The sequence below is a fragment of the Cydia pomonella genome, chromosome 23 (assembly GCF_033807575.1).
Source record: "Cydia pomonella isolate Wapato2018A chromosome 23, ilCydPomo1, whole genome shotgun sequence".
Lineage (NCBI taxonomy): Eukaryota > Metazoa > Arthropoda > Insecta > Lepidoptera > Tortricidae > Cydia > Cydia pomonella.
Genome location: NC_084725.1, coordinates 4,018,189 through 4,045,833, shown reverse-complemented (window position 1 = coordinate 4,045,833; position 27,645 = coordinate 4,018,189). Strand labels below are relative to the sequence as shown.

General features: G+C 38.0%; 1 protein-coding gene and 1 long non-coding RNA gene across 2 annotated transcripts in view; one reads left to right on the top strand and one right to left on the bottom strand.

Annotated features, from left to right (window-relative positions):
• LOC133530529 (uncharacterized) overlaps positions 1–27,645 on the bottom strand; it is a 547,295-nt gene that overhangs the window by 260,000 nt on the left and 259,650 nt on the right. The gene's annotated exons all lie outside the window — the stretch shown is intronic.
• The window catches only part of LOC133530534 (uncharacterized), a 144,623-nt gene that overhangs the window by 112,902 nt on the left and 4,076 nt on the right, over positions 1–27,645 (top strand). The window lies entirely within an intron of this gene.

Sequence of the window (27,645 nt, the reverse complement as noted above, 5' to 3'; positions counted from 1 at the left end):
TGGATATAGATCGGAGACACTACGCCGACAACCCGTTGCTGATTCGCGAAGTAACGGACCGGTTATCGCCCCATATTCGAAGCAGGTGGTGCGACTACGCACGCAATCATCGTGATACCGACGAACCCGAGATCCTGCAACTTGCTGACTTTCTGATGGAGGAAAGTGAACAAGAAATGGCGTTTTGTCATGCCCGCGCAGCCCCGAGGCGTGCGCAGGTACCGTCAGCAGCACCGAACGCGCGCGCGACCGGCACTCGTACGAATACATCCGCGCCGCGTTATCCGATTCCCGCTACCACAACCGGAGGTCGATACGCCACAGCACAGAAGGTGACGTATGCGACGCGTCAAGCCAGTACATCGAAGTCGACGTGCCTGTATTGCGGCGGCAATCATTCAACGCCGGAATGTCGCAAGCTAGCCGCACAGAGCATAGGCGCAAGATGGGAGTGGGCAAAACTCAACCGTATATGCTATAGGTGCATGGACGCGAAGCACCTCAAAATACAGTGCAAGGCGAAAGGGTGCGGTGTGGCAGGCTGTCCGCACGTGCATCATCGTCTGCTCCACGCGGAGACGACGCAGGAGCTCCGTGATAATACCGCGATGGCGATGACTCATGCTACGCAACGAGCGGCCGTAGCGCGAGTTACTACAGCATCGATCGAGCCGACGGCGGCACAAGAGCCGCAATCTACGCAAGTTACGCCACGAGAGGACAACGAACCACGAGTCTACGTGTCATCGACCCCGAACTACAACGTGTTGTTGAAAGTGTTGCCTGTAACGGTAACAGGCCCGCAAGGAACAGCGCATATTTTCGCTTTTATCGACGACGGATCGACATTGTCGATGATCGATCAAGACGTTGCTGATGAGATAGGTGCAGTGGGTCAAGACGAGCCGTTATGTATTCGAGGAATAAGGAATCTCAAGCACACGTCGATAACACAGACTGTTAAGGCCACCGTGAGACCGGCGAAAGGAGGTACCGAACACGAGATTACCGTCAAGACCGTAGATGGCCTAGGAATCAGGTCACAGTCGCTCAATAAGGAGCAACTACTCAAATATAAACATCTGGCGGACTTAGGCGACGAATGCTACGTCGGAACAGGCGTACCACAGATGTTAATCGGAGGTGATTATAGTCACTTGATTACACCGACGGAAATCAGGCAGGGCGGCGAGAACGAGCCGTGCGCTATGAAAACACCACTAGGTTGGGCGTTTTTTCGGTAGAATGCCACGCATCATTCGTACGAACGAGCAAACCGTGTTACACTGCCGTATGGGGAATGAAGATCTCAACGAGCAAGTGAAGAAACATTGGTCGATCGAGGCGTTAGGCGTAACGCAAAAGGAGAACGTGAGTCCGAGCGATCAACGAGCCATCGATATATTTAATAAAACCGTGAGAAAAGTTGGAAATCGCTACGAGGTTGGCCAGCTATGGGCGTCAGACGACGTGAAGCTACCACCGAGCTACGCTATGGCGCGTTCAAGATTACATAGCTTGGAAGCGAGAATGCGTCGCGACAAGGACTTCGCGGAGGACTACGAAGCCCAAATTCAGAAGTTGCTGAAAAAAGGATATGCCGAGCGTATTATGGAACCACCGCAAACCGATAAGACTTGGTTTTTGCCGCACTTTAGTGTTTTCAATTTGAATAAAGGCAAAGGAAGAGCCGTATTCGATTGTGCCGCGAAAAGTCAAGGAAATAGTCTGAACGACTATATTTTAGCGGGACCAGACCTGCTAAAAAGCCTGCTGGGTATACTACTGAGGTTTCGCGAATGGAGCTTCGCAGTAGTAGCAGATATACAGGAGATGTTTCTGCAAATCCAGATTCGAGCCGAAGACCAGCAGAGCCAGCTATTCTTGTGGCGAGGTACGAGAAGAGACATGGAGCCGCAAGTCTACAAACTAAACAGAGTTTGTTTCGGAAACGTATCGTCACCGTTTCTCGCGCATTCAGTGCGCAATCGTAACGCAACCGACAACGAAGACAAGTATCCAGAGGCGGTCTACGATATACACAATAATCATTATATGGATGATTATGTGGCGTCCTACAAGACTGAAGATGAGCTACTGAGAGTGTCATCGCAGGTACGAGACTCTCACGCCGAGGGAAACTTTCACCTACGAGGCTACGCGAGCAACAGCGAGCGACTGTTAGCGAGCATCGAGCCAGAGCTTCACGCACAAGAACCGACGCATCTAGGCGAGAAGCAACAGACCGTTCTAGGAATGACTTGGGATCCTAGCACCGATACTCTAGGATACAATACGAAGATGCTGCGCGTACCGGACGCAGTAAAGAATCACGAGCGACCACCGACGAAACGAGAGTTACTCAGCGCGATAATGTCAATTTACGACCCGATGGGACTTATCGCTCAATTCGTGATAAGCGCGAAGATAATATTTCAGCGAGTTTGGTCAAAAGGAACGGATTGGGACGCACCGCTACCATACCAAGAAGCTGAAGACTTTTTTCAGTGGCTGAATGCACTGAAACATGTAGCTACGCTACGCATACCGCGACAGTACGAGACACCGAGAGCTGCTACGAAATATACTCTGCATATTTTCACCGACGCGTCAACGGAAGCATATTGCGCTGCAGCATATTGGCGCATAGAAAACTCAGAGCAAGAGGTTCGAGTAAGTTTAGCAGCGGGCAAAAGCAGAGTTTGTCCACTGAAGGTGCTATCCGTACCGAAATTGGAGCTAACGGCGGCAGTCATCGGAGTACGGTTAGCAGAAACGATCTGTAACGAGCAACGATACGACATCGACGAAGTGATTTATTGGACGGATTCAAGAGTCCTACTAGGATGGATTAAAGACGACGCACGAAATTATAAGCCATTCGTATCACATCGATTAGCCGAGATCACCGAGAAATCGAATCGTCAAGCATGGAGATATGTACCGACCGATCTTAATCCGGCAGACCATGCTACACGAGGCAAGCCTACAAGGAGGATCGACATACAGGACGATTGGTACAGAGGGCCGCAGTTTCTCTACCTAGCCGAGGCGGAGTGGCCGAGCCGAGATATTACAGTAAACCGCACCGAAGATCTCCCTGAAAGGAAGCTGAAAGTCAAGTCAGGAATCGTTTTATCGACTACGACATCGAAAATGGAGCCATCAAGCGTATTACCCGATATACGTCGCTTCAGTAACTACGATCGATTGATTAATTCGACAGCCTACGTGCTACTTTTCATCGATAAGCTGAAATCCAAGAATAGGAGACTACAGCTACAAGTGCAACACATTAAGCGAGCAGAGCATATGTGGATACAGAATAGTCAACGGAGAAGCTTTCCAGACGAAATACGTACTCTGCACATCGGACGCGAAATCGACAGGAAATCGAAGCTATATACGCTAGCACCAGAGTTATGCGACGACGGCGTGCTACGTATGAAAACGAGATTGGGCAACGCTCCAGTACTCTACACGTCACTACATCCGATAATACTGGACGGTAGAGACTCATTCACTCGATTGCTGATTCAGAGAGCCCACAGACGATCAGCGCACATACATAATGAAGCCGTGATAAATCAGTTACGTCAAGATTATTGGATTTTGCATCTACGACCGATAGTGAAAGCCGTAGCGAGAGACTGCGCACTTTGCAAGCTACGTCGAGCTTCACCGCGAGCGCAGCCCTTCGGAGACCTACCCCCCGAGCGACTACAGGCTTATCAACGACCGTTTACCTACACCGCGCAAGACTATCCAGGCCCCGATGGACGGGTCCGCTCCGCAGACGTCAGGACGAGGCACGGGACGCTACGCAGGCCGAGCTGCAGACTGGCGGTCATCGCGTCGCAACCCATGCAACAGGAGTCTTCGACTGCGGGGACAAAATGTTAGCGACGCGACCAGAAACTTAGATGACGCTAAGATTGATTAAGTTTAAATTCGATTAAGGCTGTATTCGAAATAAAGATTTTATCCGTTAGGTAGGGCAAATATATAATTAGATTGTTATTAGACATAAGAATTATGTAATCGTTAGGTATATCAGATATTATTCGATATTTATGTCACGCAAACCCTAAATCCCAATTCCTTATTCGAAGAGCGAGATGAACGAAGGAATAAGAAAATAAAGAAAACTTATTCATTGGTTCATAATTATAGCCAATCACATGCAAATAAAGACAAGGAAAGGTAAAAAACAGCGAGACAGAAAATCTCGATCGTGATTGGTCAGTCAATTTCCCGTACAGAATTCGATTACGCTCAGTTGTACTATGAGACGCACATATTTAGGTTATTATCGCAGTAATTACTTTAATTAGACTAATGAATGTTACATATAATCGTAGAACGTGAATTGCTTAACACCCTAATATAGGTCATGTTGTCGTAATCCTAGCTATTAGATAATAGCATGCCGTAAACCGTCGAGAAACGGGCTATTGTTCCGAGCGCGGACGAACAATAGGCTTTGTATTCGTGAAGTAAGCAAGTCGGACAGGTGTTATTGTTTTGTTTCACTGACCTAGTAACCGAGTTAGCGTGTTATGCAATATTTAAGTCAATAATTAGATATTTGTGAGAATTATAGTTATGTAAACGATAACGAGATAACACGATTTAACCCGAACAAAGCCGAATCAAGTAACCGACCAATCAGAGGGCTTGATTCAGAACGAATCGAAACGCGTCTTATCTCCTTATCGTAAGGGTGTTCCTTTTCTTCGAAATTCGTATATAAGCGAGGAAGGAACGGAGTGAAATCGTAGTCAGTCGTCGAGTGATCCAGCAACCAGAAGCCTCAAGAAGAAACCAACCGGAAGAGAACCAGAAGCGGTTCAATCGCGTAGTAGGGATTGTAGGAGTATTTTTATACCTTTGTATCGCGTTTAATAAAAGTGAGTTTGTGCGTAACAGTAGTTTATTTAGCTATCTCCTCGCGTATCGTATTCGCTCCTCTTCACGCGGCGACGTAGAGGGCCGTGGTCACGGTCTTGGCAGTAGGAGTGGTGGCGACAGCCCGGTGCCTTCTCCATTGAGCTATCGTCGGCAGATATAGCGCCGCGGGCTGCTATACTGTTATTTGGTTTTTTTCTTGTATTATGTCCTGTTTTTTTTTTATATAATTGTAAATATTTAGGCTGACACAAAACATAATTATTATCTTCAAAATATTTTCCTTTGACTTTGATACCCAAACGAGAAGTTTTGTTAAAATGATGAACAATATGTACATAAAAAGTCAACATGTTCTGGCTGGGCCATGTTAATGGTGGTGCCACACTACCTGTTAAATAAAGTTATATAACCTCATGTGACAGGGAAACATGTCAGTATGGATAGTGTTTTATTATATTGTCCCTGTCACACAATGTTATATAACGTTATATAACAGCCAGTGTGAGACCACTATAATAGCGCCAATCCATGGGGACTCTACGCTCTTTATCAACGCTTTGGAATACGGAGTCTAGGGCTGAGAGTCCATTATTTTTGAAATACAGTGTAACCTAGCCTCAAGATCTGTAACAACAATAGTAATCAGAGAATTACACGATTTTCGACAAAAGGAAATCGGAGCGCGTTTAAAACGTAACTCGAATCAAAGAAATTTGAACCGTCTATTCAGTAGTTATGGTCTATATTCAAATGATACCTTGCGGCTTAGCGTCAAATCACAGCTGCTCACTGTTATTGAATTTAAGACTGTAATCACTGTATATAAAGTTCAAATTCGTTTGACTCCAGTAAGACGTACATCGACCACAACATTTTGATTTTAAATGACAAGAGTCATGGGTGAATCTATGTAACTATAAAGGTCGTTTATTTAGTCACCTGCAATAATTTACGGGGTGAATGTATAGGTAAAATTTCAAAATGTATGAAACAGCCCTCAGACCTCGTCGGCGATGGCGGGATAACTTAGACTCCTTTTTGAAGGACTGGCCGGTCATAGCTCAAAACCGGGATGAGTGGAAGAAGAGGGTGGAGGCCTTTGCCCAGCAGTGGGACACAATAGGCTCGTTATAATATAATGAAACAGCCAAATTTTTTTACGCGATTTCGAGGTTGGTCCCATGGTAAAAATTGCTCAGTATGACCTATATATTCACCCCGTAAATTATAGCAAGTGACTAAATAAACATTCTATATATTAAGGGTAATGTTAGAAGGTTAATTAAAATCAAGTTTACCCGGGTATAACTAGTATTACCCAAACATTTTGGGTAAAGTCCAAAATTTAAACTACATTAAGCTGTTATCGTCGTTTACTCGTACACATCTAGTTCTACCCAACACTGGCTGGGTAATACTAGGTAAACCGGGTAAACTCAATTAAGTAGTTACAGTAATACTAGTTATACCCAGGTAAACTTGGGTTTAATTAAACTTCTAACATTACCCGTAACATATATATAAGTATATATTTATCTATATTAGTATGTGTAAAGGCGCCTAGTATCCATAGTACAAATTAACTTTGCTTAGTTTGGGGCTAGATTGATCAGTGTAAGATTGTCCCTCATTTTTTTTGTTAATATGTCCTTTAATTTGAAAATTTGTAGTATCGCTCGCAACCGTATCTGCTTGATAAAATATAATACAGTATGATAACACCCCCAGCAAGGTGAACTCACAATATAAATATTGCAAAAAATTTGGATGAAATATAACATAAGTAACATAACATTGCTAGTGGCAAATAGCTCATGTAAACCTAACTTTATTGCATCTTTTCAAACTTCATTACAGATTTATCGACTAACCGTAATGGAAAACAAACAACCAAATAGCTTTACACCAGGGACAATTAAATAATATTGATTCTTAATATCAATTCAGCATGTGTGAAATGATTCCATTTAAATCGCGTTACAGGTGTTAGTTTGGATTTAAAAGGATTAGAGAGGTGCTTTATAAACGCAGACATGCTACTTAACCTGTGAAGGAAGCCTAGTGATGAAATCGATTTACAAAATAATATGATAGGCAAAATATGAATAAAAAAAAAACACAATTCGACGACTAAATTTATATACTTAAAAACAGACAGAGAGGAGAAATTTGTAAAAATAAAAAAAAACGTAAAGGAGAAAGTGCCACGATATGATCTCATCTCAGCCTGATGCTGGTGACTCCCAGGCCTGACCTTCCTTCCTTCGAGCTGAGTCACTCTTCCCGCTTTGGCTCTACGGATATGATGGTAGTTCTTATCCATGTACTGTACAACTTTATACATCGGTGTTCGTCACTTTCGATCGCGCGGTGTTAATAAATAAATAAATTATAAATAAATATTATAGGACATTATTACACAAATTGACTAAGTCCCACAGTAAGCTCAATAAGGCTTGTGTTGAGGGTATTTAGACAACGATATATATAATATATAAATATTTATAAATACTTAAATACATAGAAAACACCCATGACTCAGGAACAAATATCCATGCTCATCACACGAATAAATGCCCTTACCAGGATTTGAACCCGGGACCATCGGCTTCGTAGGCAGGGTCACTACCCACTAGGCCAGACCGGTCGTTATCATGTCATCAGATCGTCATGTTAAAAAGTGACAGTTATTTATTCACGCGGATAAAGCCATCCATAATACGCCTTCTGGTCTCTTCAGCGGTAGGTACTTGGGGCGACCAGATGGTCGTAAAAGTGAGTTGATCGTCTTTATTATTTACTGGTCTTTAATATAAACTATGCATAGGTTCTGTGCAAATATTTGAGATGCAAATAACTCTGATTGGTATTCAAATAGTTGTTTTCAGTCTTTTATATAAAGTTATGGATTGGTTTAGCTCTAGTTTTATTAAGACGCAGAGATATTCACAATTAATAATACGATGTCTGTTTAGTATAAGTATATGATAATATAATATAAGTAATACATTTATAATATAATATAATATAAGTTATAGAAACCTGTTCGAAAAAAGTATTTTATACAATCGTGATATAATAGAGAGCTTTTCAGTCGAGTACCGTGTTTAGGCAACGAAGCGTGCTGAGTTCCCTAAGTAAGGTATGATATTGAAAAGCTTGATTATATCACTATTGTATACTTATTCTACGAGACATCTAAAATAATACCTTTTTACTATAAAGCCTAAATAATTAATGGCAATTGTTAAGTATCTCACAAAAATGTAGTACAAAAGACATAAACGCGCGAAGTACGACGCCCGCCCGTTCCCCGTTTAGTCTTTTCTATGGGAGCGCGGCGGCATATGATAGGACATTTTTTTTATAATTGACTACAGCGTATCGAAATGAATATTATAGTTAATTTGGGAGCCCATACATGAAAATTACGCAATTATAGTTTGATACACGAAGTCTTAATTCAACCATTACAATCGATGAGTAGAAAATGACTGTTATATAAAATGGTACATATTATATACTGAACTGTGAGGCGTATATTATTACAACCTACTGTAAACGTAACGTAAATCTAATTTAATTGGACAAATTTATATTTATGCTGGTCTTAATAATGAATAATGTATAATAAATACTCGTAATTGAAGTAATTATGATTTAAATATTAAACCAGCAACAGTAATGTGAGACTTAAACCGAGAGAATGGAGATACCGAGTGTTGCCTGTAACACGGGCAAATAATTAAAACAGATTGTACTCCTCAAATAATGATACTTTTGTTCAATAACTTTTAAAAATTATGAATACGAGTCTTCTCTTTAATTCTTTCAATAACAATTTACTTACAAATGCACCCAATGCAATGCAATGTATGTTTCTTTTACTTTTAAATGCACCGCCTACATGCTTTTCTGTTTGCCCTAAAGCTACATAGTAGAGAATGTCTCATGGTATTAAGTTCGCCTTTTTTACATTAAGTTTTTCTTTTGTCCAATAAAGTTTAAATAAATAAATAATTCAGACTTCCTTTTTTCAATGGATGCTATAATTATTACAATTGACGTTACTTGTCATGCTTTAAATATAGCAAAATTCGCAATATATTTCGTCTAAGGTGTACTAGAAATCAAAACAAATTTGTTTTTAAAAGTCGAAGCCTACAGTTTGCTTTTTTTTCTCACTTCCTGCCTCGCAATGAATTGTCACTCGCGGTATTTCCGGACCGATACGACCTACAAGAAAAGAACGTACACCCTTCTGAAAGGCCAGCAACGCACTTGCAACCTCTCTTGCGGGTGTCCATGGGCGGCGGTAGTCGCGTGCCATCAGGTGATCTGTTTGCTCGTTTGCCTCCTATATTATAAAAAAAGTTTCCGAAGAAACGCCTGTTTTACTTATTACGTAATGTGGGTGGGGCCTGTAGCAGAAACAAAAAAAAACTGTAGGCTACAGCCATTACAGCCGTATAGGCTACAGGCGTTAGCCGTTTGTTAGTCGCTTTGAGGAGTACACTCCTCAAAGCGACTAACATTTGTTCAGCTACTTTTAAAAATATCTTGTTTTGATTTTTAACGTTTATTCTAAGACGAGACGTATTGCGCACTATATGTGCACAAAACGTGCACCGCCGGCTCTCGTGAGTCTACCTATACCTTCAAACTTAACTACCTAGTACCTATTTTTGTTTGTTGTTTTATAGACTGCAATTTATATACAATAAGGAAACTCCAGGTCTTAATTTAAGAAATAATCTTGTAAAATTGTTTGTAAACGACTGTTTGTTTCTTAATTAAATAAATAAAATTGCGATATTTGTCATTTTTAAAGCGTGACAAGCAACGTCAATTCCACTGATGATAGCGTACAGTCGAGGTATTAAATATCAATACGGACAAAGTGCCAAAAATATGTACACACTACCTTAATGTATGGGCAATAAGAGCGTGTATGTATATATTTTTGGCACTTTGTCCGTATCGATATTTAATACCTTGACTGTACGATATTATCAGTGTAATTGACGTTACTTGTCACGCTTTAAACATAACATTACTTTGAAGCTAATGTTATTAGTTATTAAATAGGAAGTCTAAAGACTTCATCATTTTTAAAAGATATTGAACAAAAGTGTAATAATTTGAGGAGTACAATCTATGCCTTGCCCCTATGTTTTGACCCCGCCCGAAGTTATTGAACAAAAGATTTAGATTTATTTATTTCACAACATATGATTACAGTACAAATTACATCAATGTCAATTTATAAGAATCTATATTGTGATCTAAATGTCATCTAAATTATTTTTAAGAAGCAGACACGTTTGCGAAAGATGCTATTAAGCTTAGAATAAATTTAAAGGTGGAAAAATTACTGTATTGGATGAGACTTGAACATCAAAGACATCTTGAAGTGCTGGAGTATCTATCCAGAGGCCGTGAATTCAAGTCTAACCCAAGACACTAATTGTTCCAATTTTAAATTTATTCTTAGCTTAAAAGTGTCAATTTTTGATGAGTATAATCTATTTATCTTCTTGTATTACAGGCCCTACCCGGTAAATTTTTTAAAGTTATTAAATAACGTTGATTGACCTGCTGTTCCAACATCCACTGTGTACGCAATAAACAATACTGGCGATAAATTTGTCGAAGCAATTTAAGTTGGCGTCGATTTATCGCGCTCGGATATCGCGTAATGAGCAGGCTAATAATTACGCTTCTTCTTTACTGAAACTCGGTCAGCATCATCTTTCTAGCGTTGACCCTCCATTTTACCGTGGCTTACTTGAATATCAAACATTTATTCAGGAAATAGGCCACAGGGGCACTTTTACATGTCCATTTTACAAACAATAAAAATTACAAAAAACAATTACAAATATGGAATCGATGAAATAATAAATACTTTATTAGAGATATATACTGTCTCTAGATGTCAAATTACACAAAAAAAAAACCAACAAATACTAAAATTCTTTAGAGATGTATAAAGTCTCTAAGTGTCAGAGATAAAATATAAAAAAGATATTAAATTATCCTTAGAGATGTAGAGGGTCTCCAAGGCTTGAATTCTTATATAAATAATTAAAAGACAAAAAATTAAATCAGACAAGAACCGAATGAAGTGTCTCACGTTAATGCCACTCAAAAGTAAAGTTACATACTTATAACATAACATGTAGCCCGTGTAAGCTTAAACAGACTGGTCTCCACAAATAGGGATCCTGGGATTCGTTCGATAGCCTCATCACGCAAAAGGACGTATCTTCGCTGCACTTACTCGGACAAAATTTTAATAGAATGATAAGTATTTTTGGAAAACAAATCATTACACCAACCAATACCTCAATCGATACTATTGAAAGCAATTTTCAGGGAAAATATTTACATATAAAGCTTTATTTTCTAATTATTTTGAAGTATATTATTATAAGCGATTATCTTATCTTCTAATTACCGGGGGCCCTTGCGGATACGCATCGACCCATAGGGATCTTTTGTGTAGTTGCCCCCTAAGGAAAGACCCATTAGCTACTCAAGAGCCTTTTTGACCATTTCCATGTGTCGGATGATGGAGCTTATGGGTAGCCTTTTGAATTCCTTTGGTTCCAGATAGCCTGCTCCAAAGTCCTTCATACTTTGTCTGGCGAGGGCGTGACATTCACACATTAGGTGTGTTACTGTCTCTTCCTCTTCACCACACATTCGACAATCGGTGTTGTCGGAGTGTCCCATCTTGGCCAAAACCCCTTTGACCCCATAATGGCCCGTAAACACCCCTGTTATAATTTGGAGTTGTCTCCTGCTAAGTTTCCATAGCTTTTTGCTCCAACCGGAGTCTACTTCTTGTATGAAGAGCTTTATAAGCGATTACTTTTAAAAGTATTCGCTTCATCAAAAACTTTTAAAAACCTTAATCTTGTTTTAAACGTTAAGCTTAATTAATTTAAAGCACCTATCGAATTGAACTCACAACCTCCGATCATTCACGTTACTTCATTCGTTTGATAATATTGATAATAATTACTGGACATGGCGCGGATACTTCGGCGGTTCCTTTCTCTGCAGCCCTGACCACCGGCAGCTTGGGCCCTGCCTCACTGTTGCGGCAGCCTAGGTTAGGTTTTTTTATAATGTGTTTACTTATATGTCTTTTGTATTGTTTTGTAAGTATTTTTATATTCATATTATAAATAGCCCAACCCAGGATTTTAAACGAATAAAGGATATAGGTTGACTGGTAGAGAATGCCTTAAGGTATTAAGTCCGCCATTTGTACTTTCATGTATTGTGCAATAAAGATTAAATAAATAAATAATAAGAATAAAAATGTTTATTTTACTTTCCTAACAATCATCTTAAATAAAAATGAACCAAGAGATCAAATCGCAGAAAAATATAATTGACTTACTCTGAATCTTAATTATAGCATTGAAATAGGGTCTAATAGCTTACTGTGTCATGGATAATGACTTTCCTCTCACTTAATTAAATCAAGATACCGATAAATTACTTAGATAGGAGTTAATAATCAGTTCAAATAATATCATTGCTCTAATAGCAATTTTCCGGTCCAGGGCTGTATTCAGTTTTTATAATCTAATTTAAATCTAATTCAAATTAATTTTTAGTGTTAGTACCCTTCGCGATTTGATTTGTTATAATAGAAGACTGAGGTTTTTGTTATTTTAAATTAGTATCCCACTGCTGGGCAAATATCTTCCCTAGTTTTCTCCACTGTCATTGGCATTTTCTCACGATTTTGGGTACAGTGACGTCTGAAAATATCGATAGGAAAAATGTGCCAAAAATATGTATACACCACCAAAAATATGTATATATGGGCAATAAAGTCGTGTATACATATTTTTGGCACTTTTGTACCGGTATTTTCAGACGTGACCGTACAATGCGTTCAAATCTTCCCGCCATCTCGTTTTCCAAGGATTTGAATTTGATAAGCTTTGTGCTTATCCTCTTATTCTAGACACGCTTTTCGTCTAGCATGTAAGGTGCATTGGGAGAGCTTCGATAACGGAGTAGTCTTGAAAATCACTAATACTTACTAACCTAGAAGTACTTCATATACTTTGGCAACACTCACGGTACTGCAACTCTGATCAAGGCAATTCTGAGTAACAACAGTAGAAGTTATTTGCAAATGCGAAGTAGATTTAAGCGATTTAAAAAAATTACTCCCCTTTCAAATTATCCCAAAGCACGTTACGTATCTCACCCCAGGCATTAAACGTCCCATTACTGGACACATGTCACGTGCACCTGCTGGATTGACCTTGTACGCTGGCCCAGAGCGGGTTGGTTTGATTTCTTCGTTTATATATGCAGGTTTTCTCACGTTTCTTTCATCAAAAAGCACAAAAAAATCTAATTCTGTCAAATTTTATTCGAGAATATCCTCCTAGAGCATTACGAAACCCAAAAGGCACCCTCATCCAATGATCTCGACCACATCAACTTAAATGGCGGTCGGCGATTGCGGCGCCATCTTTTAATTCTATTAATAATTGAGAGAAGGCCGTTTGTTTCCCGCCTTCGGGGCGTTTCGAGGTATTTTTGGGATTTTACTGAGATTTGAGTGTTTTAGAGGCGAGAGTTGAGATGATGGTTTTAAGTGAATTTGAGTCTGATCACTTTATTTTTAGCCGGATTCCTGAAAAAAGAAAGATTTTCGTTTTAAAGATGCTTTAAAGTCTGAACATCTTGATGGATTTCAGTTGTGACTATTTTTATTCACATTCACACACAAGAGTGTATTTATCTCCGTTCAGTATGTAATTTTTTCATATCCGTGGTGATTTAAAACATGCCTCTAATCAAAAAATCCAGTAAACGTATGATAAAAGGAATTTGATCGATAATTATCACTTTCAAGTATTCCAGCGAAATAAATGATTGTCAGAAAACTACCCTAATCCTTAATAGTACTTAGATGTGACTTTGGATCTAAAATACAGCAAATCATTTCCTAATAAGTTAAATCATACAAATAGGAAACGGAGCAAAACATTACGCTATAAAATGCAACTAGCAAAGCGTTCGTTTTAGCAGATATTCTTAGCCAACTGAATCTACAAACTACTTTCACTTAAACTTGACAGTGTGATAAAAAGCGTTAATTTCTTCTTGTAGCTTACCGCCATTTTTAACCCTAATTAAATGTGTTCTTCCTGTTTCTGCGCAAACTTTAATCAAGATACATTCCTGAGCATTTTGTTTACAAAAACACGACCGTTTTCGGTGACATCAGCACATATTACCCCCATATTTGCGTCACCATCTTGTTTCGACAAGTTTCTGCCGCTGTTTTTGTTCACCCTGTTTAATCTTGTTTACCCATCTTTCGAGATAAGGAAGAAACTTTGATTAATGAAATTATGATAATATTTTTCACAAAGATGGCCCCGAAAAAGTACGGAACTTTCAATGTCATATAAATAATAAAGTTGGGAGTTCTGTTTTACGATAATGGGACTTAGTCCATCTTTTATGTTCACTGTTGCATATAAGATATCGGATATGTTGCGTCCTTAGGGACTCAATGTACTCTAGAATAGTAAATTGTTAACCAAGGGATGAAAGGCACTGTTTCTAGTCGAAATAGTTTCTGCGTTCAAGCGCCAATAGTCTGAGACTGAAATTATGACTTTCACATAAGCTAAACACTCTACTTTTCATTTCAAATACGAGGAAAGTAAGATACATGTGTTTAAAAAAATATATGCCTAAGTATAAACTTTCATAGTATTATCTTGAGGGTACTTTCATTAACAATTTAGGTAAAAGTATAATAGTAGTAGTATTTATTGCATAGGGCGTCGATATTAGAATGGGAATTGTATAACAAATCCATTTAAAACCAAATTTCAATTACGTATCGTAAAAAATGAATAAACAAATAGTTCTGCACCCTTTTTAGAACAATGAACCTATTTCAGAGCAAGAGAAATGAAGTATCTTATAAACGTTAGTGTCGTTAGGATACAGAAACTAATAAAAGTTGAATTTATAAATGATAGAACACACAGAAACACATATAATATCGTCCGCTGCTGTCCAGTCAATGACTGGACTTATAACTTGATAATGTATTTGTCTGGTTTGGCAAATCTGGTCGTGGTCATGGATAACTGATGTATTTCCCTGTAAGGTGTGGTATCAATGATACAACGGTTGGTGTCTAAATACGATTATATTCTAATCAAATATATTACAGCTCTATTTTGCAATTTGTTCACTCTATATTATTTTATGTCTTTTCCTTCTTGTCTATAACCTTTCGTGATTTTTCTCACTTGATGGTCTCATCGGAAGATCAGCGCTGGAAGCCACCAGCAACATGCTGAGATGAGGCCATTTCATGGCACTTTATACTTTCTTTGTTTTTGTTATATTATGTAATATAATGTGTCTTGTTTGTGTTTACGAATAAAAATTATTCTATTCTATTCTAAGTACATGTGAAGGTGAGGCATAGTACACACACTACAGCCCGTTTCCATATAAATTGTAAGTGAAGCGGAAGTAATACGAATACTTGCTACCATAGACATCAAAACCGGCTAAACATATTGTATATTCCTCTCGGTCCATCCAGTTTAATTCACCTAAAACACCATAGCCATCAAAATCACTCAAAAACCTTCCAATCCAATTTGAAAAACAAAAGTCCAAACGCGGTAGTCTTACCCAAGACATTAAACGGGACAGGGATAAAGAAAGATCCCGTAATCTATCCCGTGGGACATCGAGTACAGAGTTAATGACACTTTGCAAAATTAAAAAGCCGGGCTGAGAATTTGCTTAAATTAAAATGGTGAGAATTATTTGGCGCTCGCAATTCGCTACGTTGCACGTTGTGGCACGTATCTTTGCATCCTTAATAACTGTATAATTTTAAGAATTGGCATAGGTTCTACTTTTTACGAGAACTACTTTCTAATATACGAAACTAATTTTACGGAGTTTAAATTTGGAAATTTTTAAAGTTTAGACTGGTTATTACCGAATAGCTTCATTTGATGCACTTTCATGTGTCATACAACCATTTCTTGGTCACCGTAACGTAAGATGTCGACCTATTTTGCTTATTTAGTTTAAAATTTAAAGTAGCTATCTTACCTTATATTAAGTATAAGCTTAAGACTTGATAATTAAGGTATACTAGTGCTCGACGCTGCACTAGTAACCGACATGGGCACTTTATTTCATGGAAATATAGGTTAAATTTGAACAACGAATATTTTTCTGTATTCGAACTTAATCCTTGTCACTTTGACATAAAGTGCCCATGTCGAGTACTAGTGCAGCTTCGAGCACTAGTACTTCTACCTTATGGTAAACCTTGTCATTAATGGAAGAGCGGAGCCTTCTGGCACAAGTATTTGTTTTACTTAAAAGAAGGCTCTTGTTTTGGTTCTAGTTAAAACCTATTGGCTACGCCATTGTGATAATTTCATACATTTTTAAAATTAATTTAAGTTTATTTAAATATCTCATACACACAACTAGAACGCACCTCTTATATATTTTATATATGGCAACATCCTTTTTCCTATACCCCCACCCTCACCTTAAACCGCCAGTGCAAAATAAAATCCCATCGCGCGCGCGCCCAAAAACTCGCACTCCTCTAATCAAAACTCAAAATACATGTGAAAAAATACTTCAAGAAGATCAGTGACATCACTTTTAACGCTGTGCATTGTGAACAATCAAATGTTCGTGTTTGTGGTGAAATACGAACTCAAAATTGGAGTCGGCGGGATATGAGCTATTCGAAGGTGAGTCCCTGCCCCTCCACCTATTGTGTACCAATAAATCATTTTCATTTTCATTTTGCGTCGACACCGTTTTATCCAGTTACAATTTTGGTCGCTGTTTGGTCGTCGTTACCACACAGCTACCAGAAATGGAGATGAGTCGACATAGACACAAACTTGGTCGCAGTGTCGCCTCCGTGTGTTAACAATGTTCCCAGTTCGTGTCAGTGTTGATTCTGCGACCAAAATGTTTATATGGGATCTTTAGATGTTTCTCATGTATCAGTGGTAATACTTTGAATAAAATCAGAAGTTTTAAAACAGAATGGCAATATAATTCTTTGTCATGAGAAAATACTTCCAAAAATAATCTTTCCGTTATATATATATATATATATATTATGTTAAAACTTATGTTAACATCATAATACAATTCAAACTGGACCTTTGATAAACGTTCCAAAATTGAAATTTAATTATAAATGTAACATTGTAACAGGGCTTTAAATACGTTTAAAACTATCGAGTGGCCTAAGGCTATTAGCTACCCTCAATCGCTCTCGATCGCCAAAATTTGACTAAAATCGCCCACTAATCCAATTCTGGTTTACGAATATAATATGGTTTTGTCATCATCTCATCTTTTTCCAAGCATTGACTCGGCTTTTTGCCACGGCTCATTATTAGACCCCGAGGTGCACTTAAGAACTAATCCCGAGAATTGGCGTTGATACTAGTTTTTACAAAAGCGACTGCCATCTGATCTTTCAACTTGGAGAGAAAACTAGACCTTATTATAGTAGGGATAAGTCTAGTTTCCTCACTGGTAAATATCAAATGATACATACAGTCCGATATGCGGGTGGCTGTGGCTCTTCGCCTGGGCTGTGAGGTGTGTGAACCTCATGTATGCATCTGCGGCTCTATGGTGGAGAGGGACGGCCATCACGCCTTAAGTTGTTGTCGGTGTGCAGGAAGGTACCCACGCCACCACGCCTTAAATGATATCATCCGGAGGGCATTGGTCTCGGCAAATGTACCTTGTGTGCTGGAGCCGCCGGGTCTTAGTAGGTCTGATGGGAAGAGGCCAGACGGGTTGACCTTGGTCCCGTGGGAGAGGGGCAGATGTCTGCTGTGGGACGCTACGTGCGTTAATACTTTTGCTGTTTCTCATATTAACCGAACCATGCGTTCGGCGGGAGCAGCAGCTGAGCTGGCGTCGGTTCGAAAGCGGGCGAAGTACGCAGCGCTGGCGAGCTACATATTTGTCCCTCTTGCCGTAGAAACCACGGGCTGTTGGTGTGATGAGGCCAAGACATTTATTGGTGAAGTGGGCAGACGCATGCGGGAGTGTGGTCATGACCCTCGCTCCGGGTCGTTTTTGATGCAGAGGTTGTCCATCGCCGTTCAACGTGGCAACGCAGCGAGCGTGATGGGCTCCTTTGCATCTGGAGGGGCGCGGGGCGAGTTGTGCGGATAGTTTTTGTGTGTCTGTTAGATTTAGGATTTAGTTCAGTTTAGGTTAAGATTTTTGTGTTTGTATAACTTTGTATTTTTACTTTATACTTTATTTATATGTGGAGTAGCTAATGTATTTTAATTAATATGTTGTAATTTTAATTTCTTTTTTTATGTTATTTGTACTAGTTATGTAAGTTGACATTATTATTATTACCAATAAATATAATGAGTGTTAATGATACATAAATCGTACAAAAGTTCCAGAAAACTCATCGCCGTCCGCCAGTGACCTCCTAATTGAAAGTAACACGCCCTTACTATGAGGTTTTGAGGTTAGAAGGGTTTTGATCTTGTTATGATATTTTAACACATTTGCTATTAACGTTTTAGTAGAGTAGCGCTACGCTCGTAGCTGATACCAGCGTTTTCCCGCTTTGTAGAGGAAAGCGACTACGAACGGAGAACCCGCCGAGCGGGTTCCCGGTACTCAATGTGTCAATGACACGACTCACAATGCATATTTCGTGCACCAATAAACGCTTGCGATGTATAATGATATGACTTTCATGCATTTCGGTAGTCCCAATCAGCAAGAGCTATCGTCAAGCTCGTATCAAATTAAGGTCAAAACCGTAACAAATCGTTTTATCAGAATCGGTTTCCAGATTCGGTTTGTCCGTTATTATTTAATGCGGGTAATTGGACCTTCCGAGGGTTCAGTTTGGGGTTCAGTAAAGAATGTGGATTGGAGAAAGGTTTTGGTTGTTTGTGGGTAGTTTTATTGCGTGGTATTTTACTTTGTGGTTAAGTATTGACCGTGGATAGCCATTGATCTAACAAAACAATACAGTAGGTACTATATTGTGTGTATTAGGTAAACCTTCATGTTATTTTAATGAAAAGGGATTTCAGCGCGTACACTTATCTGTCTTTATTTGTCCTGACTATAGTGATATTTTTTTTCAATTTTTAAACATATTAAAACCGTTCACTCACGTTTCATAATTCAAAAATTGCTCGACATCTTTCGCTCTATGTGTATAACGAGGAACTTCAACAAGAGCATGTGTGTGCTAACTGACGAGATCTCTATGCAATCTTGCGTATCAGATTTCTTATCTCGTATCACAAAAATGAAAAAAATGTACCTAATTTTGTAATCGGCAAAGCGCTGACATGAGGCGGAACGTAGGCAATTAAAGTGAAGAGGCACACATTACCTTCACAAATTAGCGAGTACGCTATCTTTATATAAAGTTACTAGTTTTACAGTGGTTAAGTCACTTTGAAGTTCCATCTACTTGTTGCAAGAAAACTTGCATGTCTTTGACACGAAAATTTGACTTTTAAAGTTTGTATTCGTTTGACGCTGCAACATGAAATTCATATTAAGCTTCTGTGCGCAGCCTTGACATCTTTTTCGTCAGAAACCGGTAAAGTGAGAAAATGCAAAACGATTTCAGCTTGAAGCTTGCAAAAATGCGCTTACTATGGTAAAACTCGTTGTGACAGTTATTTTGTTTTTGAAGTGGCGCGTTTGCTTGGTTCGTGGAAAACTTTTCAATGTTAGCAATCGAAATGTGTAACAGCAACAGAGATATTTTTGTTTTTATGCGTGTCAGCTCCTAAATGTCGTTCAACACCTATCATTAATATTACATCTTTCATAATGATGGCTAACTTTCAAAATATTAACGTCGAATTATTCTTAAAAGGCCACGCACTGTGCGGTTTAAGAGGAATTTCCTCCAATAGACGCTCTGGCTGTGGAATGAGATCCTTGCCGAGGTTTTCCCGAGGGTCTATAGTATGAGGTTCTTCAAAAAAGGAGTGTACAGGTTTTTAAAGAGTCAACAACGCGTATGTTACACCTCTGAAGTTGCAAGCGTCCATCGGCTACGTTGACTGCTGACCATCAGGCGGGCCGTATGATAGTTTGCCACCGAGGTGGTATTAAAAATATAAATTGACTGATTGAGGCGAAGGCGAAATTTTTCGCATTCGGGAATAAGTACCCAGAGAAATTAGCACCCAATTAGATCTCAATATATTTTTCTAAATTATTATTGAACTACACCTCCATTTTCACATTCATGTTTTTGATGGAATATCTACTACAGCAACATAAATGCCAACTGCAGCAATATTAGCTTTTAGAGAGGTTTTGGTGCGCGGGTTTCAATATAACAAATAGCAACCGAATATTAAATACTTTATGAAAATATTTGTGAGTTTACCGGTCTAGAATTCGATTATAATGGCATATTACAATGTAAAATTTAGAAACCCTTGAGCTAAATTGTAGTTTATTTCGTGTATTTTATACAGTTCAAATAGTTTACTGGGTGGCTAGCCAGGATAATGCGTCTGTCTAAAATAATTTCGTTTAAGACTTTAATTTGAAACCCCATCTATTAAACTACGTCCAAAAGAAAGGTATGGACTTGATGGTAAGTAAGCTAGTGACGCCTGCAACTCCAGAGATGTTACAAGCCAGTTGCCGACTTTTTAAAAACCTGTACACTCCTTTTTAGAAAAAAACCCATACTTGTAGCCCCTCGAGAAAACGTCGTTTGGTTGTGAATTATAATTGACTAGGGTAGGTAGGTAGGATTCTTTTTCTTTAACCTAGCGTTTTCCCGGCTTAGCGCCAGGGTCCGCTTTCCTACTCAATCTTCTCCACTTTGCCCAGTATTTGGCATCCTCGGGTGTGAGATTGTTCTCTTTCATGTCCGCTATCACGACGTCCACCCAGCGCTTTAGAAAAATTATTCGCATTCCGAATACTAATAAGTTTTTGGACAAAAATTTCATTTTTGGTATAAGCTTTTATCGCTGTCTGTACTTTTTTTCCTCAGGCAACTAATACTCACCGAGACAGTTCTAAAAACCCCAAACACAATTAGATTGCATTGTTTTATCACAGAGTTCCTATGGCTACCTCCTGCCTCCATCATCAGATCTTGATGGTACCATAATATTACATTGTCACCTGACTTACATATGTATGCAAATTTTCAGCTTCATCGGAAACCGGGAAGTGGGTCAAATTTAACTTGCAAGATTTGTCCCATACATATTAACAGGGCAAGTTAAATAAAAGCTTGTAAAAAAAATCGCGTTACGTTATATCTCACTCAGAAATTGAAGGCAAGCTAAACCTTTCGTGATTTTCTGGCTAATAAAGAAGTCTTGCATAACTTGACTGGACCATAAAGTTTCATCCCTTATTACTAGGGGTAACAAAGCTTTATTATTAAGACCGGTGTTTTGAAAGAGCCCAAATTCCATATTGCTTTTTGACCCTTCATGACATCATCACAATATTATAAGGTACTTTCCTACTAGTCAAATCAGTTTCTTTTCTTGAAATGTCAAAACGATAAGTCACCATGGAATTTATTTCTATGAAAACTGCACGTGTGACGTTACAGTCAAGTCCCCTACTTTTTTTAGTTCGATCTGATTTATTCAATAGAAATTGTGGCAAAAAATAACTGCTCCGAACGTTTTTATAATAATTACCTGGTGCTTTACTTCGTCCATGGTGTGAAATAATTTATTTTAAACACAGGAGACATCCCAATTGCAATATTATAGAAATTTGCTCAACAACACCTCTAGGTCAATGGACATGGATGGACATGGATATAATGACATGGAGTTACAGCGCACACAAGTTTTTCGCAGAAATCGCGAAGCGTCTGGTTAATGTAACTGGTGACCAAAGAGCTGACGGCTTCCTCGCACAACGTATCAGTATTGCGATACAACGAAGAAATACCACCAGCATCCTTGGTACAATACCTCAAGGGCCTATTTTAGATTTAAGCTAGTTATAGTAATTTTCTGTATATAGATGTAGATTGTTATTGTAAACAAATACGAATTCATCTTGACGAGCATCCCATAACACATTTTGATTATTTTACTTCACTCGACACGACTTTTATATATTTTGTGTAAATTGTAACAACGATGACACCATTTTAAAATAAAATATAAAATAAATAAATGTAGCAAGTTGAAGTTTGAACTTATTATATTTATTTAATTTTAATACAAGAAAGAAATAGGCGGTTGGCTCTTCTGCTATCGTCACTTCTAAGGAAATATAGTAAATGCTAAAGTTTTCTCTTACAGCAACCTTACCTGTCAAAAACCAGAACAGAGACACAGCCGAGAGAAACATCTAAAATACTACAGAGCAACAGATGACCTAAGAGCCTCCTTTACGCTATTAGTCATCTCATGCGAAGGAGCCGTAGCGACTGAATACAATAGTTTCTTAAAAATAATAGCATCAAAGTTAAATACCTAGTAAATGGGGAAAAGCACATTAACAAATAATTTTATGGCTGGAAGTTAAAGTCCAAATTTCCGTAATAAGACTCAGAGGCATGAGATGACACATCAAAGCGTTCGGATGCGAATATATTTATAATTTATTTAGAAACAAACAGTCTGGTATTGACATTAGACAAAATAGTAGTAACTAATATTGTAGACTTACAGTTTCCTTAATTAAATTATGCAAAATATTAAAATACTAAAGTAAACGAATAATCTATATGAATCGTTAATAACATAAACGGTGTGTTAATGTGCTAGAAAACTTGCCGTTCTATTATCACAATATTATGGTTATTGAATACATTCAAGATGGAGCAGAAATTATAATATATGCTGAAAATACACCAAGATCTCTCTCTTAGTACCTCTTCACATAATTCTACTGAAGGCAGCTATATTTTTTATATAATTTTCACTAACTCCATGTTTACGTCGAAAGAAATATTTAGATGAGAAAATAAAGATGTCATGTCACCAACTATACCTGAATCAAGTCGAATTTTCTCCAGATTTTGCTTGAGTGATTTAAGAAGTATGACGTCCAATTTGAGAGCACTTAAGTATTCAATCTTCCGAGAACTTTCAAGGAGGTTCTATTTATATTAAGGTGGGTCAAAAGTATTAAATGAATAATTTCATCTTTAAAATAATTTTATTTCTGATAATTTAAGGAAGTTGTACCATAAAACCAAAAAATATTTTTTTTTAGGGTGCATCCCCTACACATAAAGTGGGGGTGTTTTTTTTTTGCTTCAACCTCATAGTATGGGATATTGTTGGAAAGGTCTTTCAAAATTAATAGGGGTCTTCAATAAACATGTTTTGATAAAGTGAATATATTCGGAGATAATTGCTCCGAAAGACAAAAATTGTGTCCCCTATAACTTTTGAACCAATAGGTCCAAAAAAAATTCTTTCAGGAAAGAAGTTTTTACGAATATTTTTATCACTACATATTATTTATCAATACAAAATTAGCCATTTCACCCAATCTCAATAAACAATAACTATGTCGGCTTCCATTAAAGACACAAAAGCGTATTTATACTTTCATTTAATCTCACGCCATCTGACTCTCTATGCCCAACTAAAGCCAAAGGCTGATTCTGTTTCAGCAATTCGATATGGTTTTTATCTCATTTTAATACGGCCTTCAGTCGTGTTACCAGTAGGCATAGTAAGATTATTTATTATTATTTGTATCTCCGTTACAATAGTTATTTGTGTCCCAATGGAGAAAAATCAGGAAATTGCGTGCCGCGTGTAAAATTGTTACCCGGGCCGAAGGCGAGGGTGGCAAACACGCGGGATGGAATGTCCTACGTTTCCTCCCGTGGTGCGCATACTATTTTTCTGCTCGACGGAGGACAGAAAATATTATTATTATAGCCTTTATTGCTGGAATCTAAGCTGAATAATCATCATTGTTTATTAGTTTTATCAGTAGTTCTTGATTTAGAGTCCAGCGTGTCTTGTGACACATGGGCCATCTTCCAGCTTCTTCCATTTCTCTGTCGTTTGCTATTTTGGGCCATTCTGTTCCCCCAATTGTATTGATGTCGTCTCCATCTTTTAAATTGGCCACCTTGCTTCCTTTTTCCGATCAATCTGTAATAATTTTTATTGATTTTGTTCTGCTATCCCATGTCATATGTCCTGTCCATCGCCATTTTAGCTGCCTTACTTTCTTAAGTATGTCTTCTACCTTTGTGATAGATCTTATGTCCTCTGCTCGTTTACGGTCTATTAGCATGACTAATAGCAATTTCGTTCGATTCCTCTCTGGCAAGATTATAGTCAGCCATGGAGTCGATATTAACATTAAAATAAAAGTCATACTCAGGCATCTCACGCGCACCAAAAACTGCGAGCAAAATAGCTTATGACGCCTTACTGATAGTCGCCACTATGGATTGTTTTTCGTCACATTAATCAACCTGATCCTTTAAGAGGAGAGGCAACAACGGCTTCTCTACACTAGCGTAGTCCCCTTTTTCCTATCTGGATGTTGACATTTTGAAAAACATTTTTACATAAATTGATATATAACAATAGCTATGCCCTTTCGTTTGACTTTTCTATGCCTGGTACCCATAGTACAAGCTTTACTTAGTTTGGATCTTGGTCGATTTGTGTAAGATTGTCCTAAAATATTTAATTATTTATTTATTTTACCGATTTTATTATTATTTTATGAATTTTAAGAGAAAAAATCTAATACAATTATTTTTTGTTTTCTAACTCATATAATGTTCAAACATCGAAAAGTTAGAAACGAAGGGGCAAAACCATGGTAAATAAACATCAAATTGTATAAAAATTCAATAATGTTAATATCCAGAGAGGAAAATTAGGATAACGTTTGTATGAAAAGGAATCGGGTTCGGAGCATTCGTCCACTTTCATCTTGAAGCTGATTGGTGCTCACGGTCAGGGTAGAATCAAAATAAGATTAAAACCACATCAAATTCTGAAAACGGAATTGGCCTCACAATTGTATTTATAACTGGAACTGTGGCAATGTTATCCGATCCTAGGCGATATTAAATCCTTTGTGAGGGCACAAAATGTTGCCACTAAGAGAATCTTTTCGTTTGAGGCAGCTAAGTAGGTGCGTTGAGCATCTTGCCATGGCTATCCGCAAAAGGCGAGAGGTAGCGACTATTTCATCTAAAAGTCAAAGATGTTGACCTTTAGATAAGTGTATGTAAAGTTAATATGATAATGATGATTTTATGCCAATTTCGACACCTAGGGCAGACCGAGATGAATCAGATTGCAGAGTGAATCGGATCAAGATGAAAAATCCATTGATATTTCAAATATTGAATTGATATGAACACACTAAAATTGCACCGTACGTCTCTCCTCTTACCTGCAATGCCATTTGTAAGAAATATTTTAAATATCAGCCGATTTTTTAGTCTATCCGATCTGCCTCGATCCATCTGTTCTTTCTGACAGATTATAATTCCTACATACTAGTTAGGTAACTTCTTTTTCTACCTAGCGTTATCCCGGCCTTTGCCAGAATCCGTTTTCCTACTTGCTTTCCTCCATTTTGCGCGATTCTGGGCGTACTACTTAGTTAACTACTATAGGCTATATTTAAAGTTGATGTGGTATGTTATAGATAAGAAACTAAATATGATATTAAACCGAGTCATTTACGTTACATTGCTTGACATGTTTCGCCTCATAACGGAGCTTCAATCAAACGGAGCACGCGTTGGCGAACTGATGCAGAATAAAAAGTGATCCGTTTTAATATATTTAAGAGGCTGTCAATACCTAAAGCGCGCACACTGTCTATTTGTATCGGAGTAAATGAGATAGCACTGTCGCATGTTACTGGGCCTGGGCAAGGGAATAATAAGAAAAATATTTAAATAAAAAAAAGTGGATTATTAGTGTAATATTTTACTCAACAGCGGTTTAGATATAAATGTTTTGTAATTGTGATTTTAATTGCAGACCCATACGTCAAAACAATAAAGACATAGAACCGTTTAATTGTGATTTTAAGACCAATCTTTGCAATTATTTTCTATCGAGCCGATTTCGTTCAATCATGTATCGAGTGCAACCACGGTCTTTGAAATATAATTAATATGAACATATATTTTTCTTACTTGACTAAAACAAATAGTCTTTCTTAAAAAACTGTTTAAGTAACATCAATTTCAAGGACATTGGGTGTTGGTTGACAGCCTCTTAATAGGTCTGTGTTCCACGAAAGTTTTGACATTAAGAAATTAAAAAAAACATTTCATATGTTTAGAATATTCAGTGGCGATAGACTTGCGCCGAAACGTGCTTTTACTATCCTCCATAATTAAATAAATAAAATTGACTATAAAAGTTTAAAGTAAACATTAAAATTTTCACAACCTTGCAGAGAGTCCGAGTATACACTCGGACGTCGTTCGACAGAAGTCAGTGTCTTCGTTTTATTTCGCCGTGTTCAATGGACGTCACATACCAAATATTACATGTCCATTTCTGTCCACGCTCTATTCGATACAGCGCCAGACGGGAAATAAGAGAGAATGAAATGAAATTATGGTTTCTTTAAATATTATACTTATTTTTAGTTTGTTCAACTATTAAAAAGATAAAGTTTCCTAATTATAAATTAGGTTCTAGAATACTGAACGACGTAGTTTGTACATTTATTTGAATTGTATGAATATTTTTTGGATTAAGCTCATCATTAAAAATTCGGGAACTTAAATTCAAATTTCTATTTTGGCTACGCCGCTGCAGTCGACTTCAGGATGTAACCTTAAATCTTTATAATAGCAAAAATTTTAATATCAAAGTATATTATCCTATCACCTTTTCCAATCATTTCATGTATGTACCTGCCTACAACTAAATTGTAACCAACCATAGAACGTTTTCACAGTATGTGTTAAATTAATTATACTTTTTAAATAAATGTAATAGAGTTAGACTAAATTAAGTCTGCAAAGATTTCGATAGCACACGCAATGCAAGTGTTATTTATACGTCATAATTATATAGAAGTTTGATGTTAAAAATAACACTTTCCCTGCGTGTGCTAACTAAATCATTGCAGACTTGTCTTGGTCTGACTCCACCATTGGCGTAATAAATGTGAAAAAGGTTCACAGTGTCTCAGAAATCAAGTTTCTCAAAATAATCAAACAGACCCAAAAACCGTAATCCACATAATACAGCCCAAAATTCCACAGGAATAGAAACACGCGATAATTCCCGGAAATGTATCGCGTATAAAACAACTAACAAAGAGGCAAAGAAGTGGGGAAACAATAGCCCCTTTGTTTCCTAAACAATCCAATTAGTGCGAAAAGACGGCGCAATAATTAAAAAAAAGCCAACCGGAAAGGAAGCTTTGATGTTTGTTTTTGATGTTGGAATTTGAACGATTTATTGGCTTCTAGCATTAGACGTGATTGGGATCGGAGTTGTGGTTACAATATTGCTTTGTAGTTCCTTAATGAGTTATATACCTATATTGGCCACGATATCTACAGTAGATGATTGTTGTAGCGTCGGGTAAAATCAGGTATTGCGGAGAGGTTGACGTCTGCGTTGAATGAAGAGTCCAATACCAGAGCGGCATCTTCTGCCACAGCAATCACAAAAATGA